This window comes from Parambassis ranga, unplaced genomic scaffold, assembly GCF_900634625.1.
Source record: "Parambassis ranga unplaced genomic scaffold, fParRan2.1 scaffold_21_arrow_ctg1, whole genome shotgun sequence".
NCBI lineage: Eukaryota > Metazoa > Chordata > Actinopteri > Ambassidae > Parambassis > Parambassis ranga.
In genome coordinates, this window is record NW_021144767.1 from 5,575,631 (window position 1) to 5,580,456 (window position 4,826).

Here is a 4,826-nt window from a genome sequence, read left to right on the forward strand (position 1 = left end):
AGGAGTGTCCTTTGTCTTTGAGGTGGAGGTGAACAGCTGAGTTTTGTCCTGAGGAGGTGGCTCTCCTGTGCTGAGCCATTCTCCTGTGGAGTGGTTGTTTAGTTTCTCCAATGTACAGATCAGAGCATTCCTCACTGCACTGGACTGCATATATGATATTGCTGTGGGAGTTTTATCCTTTGGGTGTACCAGTTTCTGTCTCAGGATTGTCCTCCAGCGGAGACTGCAACCTTAACACAGCGCCTTGGACGAAAAGCAGACTTGCAGAATCAAAGGCAGCATTTCGGAATGAAAAGCATTCCAGAATGAAATTCAAATTTCCGGAATGAAAGGCAGTAATCCAGAATAAGTGGCCTCATTCCAGAATAGACATCAGTATTCCGGAATGATAGGCAGAATTCCCGAATAACACTCTGTATAGTGGAACAGAAGTCAGCATGACATCATACTGGAATGAAAAGCATCCCAGAATGGAAGAAAGCATTCCCAAATGAAAGGCAGAAATCTAGAATGAGAGCATCCTGGAATAGACATCCATCCACCCACTCCAGAATGATAGGCAGGATTCCGGAATGGTAGACAAAATTCTGGAATTAAACCCCTAACCTGACAGTGGCCTGTGATGTCATGGAAGCGTGTGTTCCAAAATGGAAGGCAACATTCCAGGACAAAAGTCAGCATAACAGAATGAAAAGCAGATTTGTGGAATGAAAGATACCATTCCAGAATGAAAAGCAGTCCATAATGAAAGTCAAAATTTTAGAATGAAATGCAGAAATCCAGAATAAACAGTAGCATTCCAGTATAGACATCAGTATTCCGGAATGATAGGCAGAATTCCAGAATAACAGTCAAGTTAGTCAATAGGGCCGGTTAGCTCAATCCCCGTACGGCCAATCTGTGTTTTCATTGTTGAAGCATGGACATGCCTGTTTCACTTACTGTGTGCTGGTTGGTACATTGGACTCAAGGATTGGTTTTGAAGACACTCCTCCAAGTGGTGTCTTCAGTTCTGCTACTATTCTGGTTGGGAATCTGAGTTATATGTTTTCAGGATCTCTGTGGGTGGATCTTGAAGGAACTCAGACTTTTAATCTGAGGGCCCAGGATTCAAGTCCCTGTTCAACACTATATTCCTAACCAGAAATCTTTGTACATATCTTTACCAATGTCAAACTAAGAAAAACATGTGCTTTGTGTTGTTCTTGCACTGACTGAAACATGAAAAGCAAGAGGTCACATGTGGCTCGTTGGTCTAGGGGTATGATTCTCGCTTCGGGTCGAGAGGTCCCGGGTTCAAATCCTGGACGAGCCCTCTTCTTTCACTTCAGTAGATTGAAGGTCTGTCTTATGTTTACATTTATAGCAATTATCTTTAACCCAAACAAGTTCATATTCCAACTTAGACCCTGTAAACAGCAGTCTGCTCAAACTCCTAGAAGCAATCTACAACTGATATTGTTTATTCAAGAGAAGAAGTCTTTGCACTGAGGACTAAAGTCAGAATGCAGCCCAAGGTCCAGGGAGAGCTGAGGAAGAAGTACAGGGGCTGTAAGGCAGGAGTGAAAGTAGAGGCTGCACGTAGACATTTTAAGCCAGCGATCCCCTCGGCAATAATAAGGAATGTCAACTCACTACTGAATAAGGAGATCAGGAGATCAGCCTCTGTCCTACCCGTCATCTGCCTCTGCTACTACTACGAAACTACTGTTGGTAAGTTTTCTGTCTTCTATTCAATAAGTTTATTATCTTTATGTGAAACAATGTGCATGCCTTAAGATAAATGGACCTTGGGTTTAAGAAGAAATGTCAGTCATTGTTCATGTTGGGGTAGACAGGCTACAAGCAGCTAAGATTAGTTAGCATTCGTTGTAGCTAACGTCTATGGTCCCGTCATATAGCTGTCAGAGGTAAGTGGTGAACACGGTTAGTACTTGGAGTTTTCTACACAGGCACGTTGAATTCATCCTTAACACACTGAGAGCACAGCTCGCCGCCAGCTAACGCAATCCAAAAGTGCTTTGCTTTACTTTTGTAGTGTAGCTGACAGGCTAACGTTAGCCCAGAGCTAACGCTCTGTGTTAGCCTAAGCAGCACTGAAAAAATCATGTTGGTCCAATTCAAATACATTATATTGCATTAACGTACTTGTTTTGAGTCAGGGCTACCAGTATTTATTGGATGGAAAAACTCAATTTAATTGAGTTCATCCAATGAGTATAGGTTAATCACAAAAAAATACAGCAACAGTGATTAATGTGATTAAAATTGTAATCATGTGACGGCACTAGTTCAAACGTTTGAGTTCAAAGAACCGATGACCTACCAGTGGATGTCATGTCATGTCATAAGATATGCAGATATACAGATGAGAAATGCACAGAGATGTATTATGTCCTGTTATGATATCATGAAAAACTCTGAGTATTACACTGTAGGTGAGGATGTTATTGCACTAAGAGAAAAAACACTGTACTGTTTCCCCATCAGTGTCACTGGGTGTAAACATGGTGATAAAGTACAGAGGTTAGAGTACAGATGGACTGATGTTATACAGTCTGACCCCTGTCTGGACAAAGGTCTGTGGCTGAAGGAGACACCCAAGGTCCCCACTGTCTCATGTTTTTATATTTAACTTATTTTCACAGCACTTCATTAGTTTGTCATAATCAGCCACCATGTACAGGTGCATCTCCAAAAATGAGAATATTGTGGAAAAGGTCAATATTATAAACTAATGATGTCACACTGTGATCAGATGATGAACTCAAAACACCTGCAAAGCAGACACAATCATGGGGAAGACTGCTGACTGGACAGATGTTGAATAAATAAAAATAGTCAGCATGGTTATCCTCAGGAGCAATAATGGGAATATGACTCCCATCCATCACCCCTGCACACTGAGGGAACCTTGGGCACCAGTACAGCACCTCCCTGTGGATTAATCTGTACATTACAGGCAAGTGTCCCTGATCAGATGGCGGGTTACTGTCCCTAGCTGTCCTGAGGGTAAGCCAGTTCATCATCAGATTAGGGTCACTTCTACAATGGTGGTCCGTCAAATTGGCATGCTAACTGACATGCTAACATTTATTGGCTTGCAGCATGTTCCACCAACTGCACACAAGTGAGTTACCTTGGCTGGGCGCTCTTCTGCCTCAAGAGATGATTCCCTGGCCCTCTTCAGTCCAGAGGTGGATGGGGAGTCATCTCTGTCTTTAGTTCTTCCACGAGGCCTGCCTTAGGGACAGCCGCACAAATACCTCCCTGAGGGACTTTGCCCGGCCAAGGTTTTTTGTAAGGCGTAAAAACGCTCCTGTGTATCAATGTTATGACACATGAAGGAGGACACTGCCTCCTTCATGGTCGGATTGTTGTCCTCAAAGTTCTGTGGAAAAAAGACAAGCAAAAGGCGACATCTGTATGGATCATAGGGCATTCAGGGAAACTGGGAGAGTATCTGAAACTTACGTAGGTAGCCACAGCACTGCGGATATCCAGAAGGGTGGGCCGTCCCTCCAGGCCCATTTCGGCCTGGAGGGACAATATTTTGGGTTATATTTTGGGTTCGATTCCTGGCCAATGCAATGACCCTTTTAACCGAGGAACATGTGAGGGGACATATATTCACCTTCACATCTATACTGTTGTTCAGTAAGCTGTTTTTTATGTGTTAACAGACCTACCTGACTTCTGTTAACATCACTGTGACATACCACAGAGGCACTACACTTCACAGACGAGCTTCAATGGTACAGTGCACATTTGAAACAAGAGCACTTACCATCACTGGTAGTGAAGGTGTCACAGGAAGAATTACTGTGATGTTTACCTTTAGAGCCTTTTTAGAACACATTCATTTGATTTAAATTAAGAATGTTTGTTGGTGCAGTAGCCAGCATGAGCACTGTAGATGTCTTTATTTTAAAAAGAAAAGAAAAAAGACCATGTTTCACCTCTTTCTGAGCCTCGTTAGTGCAGTAGGCAGCGAGTCAGTCTCATAATCTGAAGATTGTGACTTCAACCCTCACAAGGGGCACTTGTTACCTGTGATGATCTGGCTGACTGGGCCAGGTGTGTCTAACGACTGGCTAATGACAATGAAACTGCCGGAGGGGGACTGGTTGACTGTTGTTTTCTTGCTTCTCTCTTTAAACAGCTTGTAAACAGCAGCTTCCCTGTGGGGAAACTCAGGTAATAAGTGATGCTGCATCAGCTCTCACCTGTTTACAGCTCTGTCCCTTCATCCCTTCCTAGCAGACTTCACTCACATTCAATCTCTAACGATGGGCCGTCAACTAGTCCTGCACATGGCCCAGACACACTTTCTGGTTGTTAACTGTATAGTATATTTAAATAAGATAAGATAAGATAAGATAAGATAAAACTTATTAATCCCGAAGGAAATTCTTGTGCCAGAGGTATTAAGTTACATTAAATGCAGTTAAGTACAGAGTATAAGAGTATAAGTGTCACTATAATCCAAAAAGAGTACAGTACGCGGTATGAGCACAATATATGATACATGGATACAATATGGAGATGTAAGGTGCTAAGTAAACACAATATAGGAATGACAGTGATGCCTGACATGATTATCTAGTGCTTCTCCCTACAGAAAGGGAGGAGTTATACAGTCTGATGGCCACTGGCAGGAAGGACCTCCTGTGGCGTTCTGTGCTGCTCCTCGGTAGTCTCAGTCTACCGCTGAATGTGCTCCTGTAGGACAGCAGTGTGTCGTGCAGGGGGTGAGACGTGTTGTTACGAATACTGAGGAGTTTCCTCAGTATCCTCCTCTCCGTCACCTCCACCACAGACTCCAG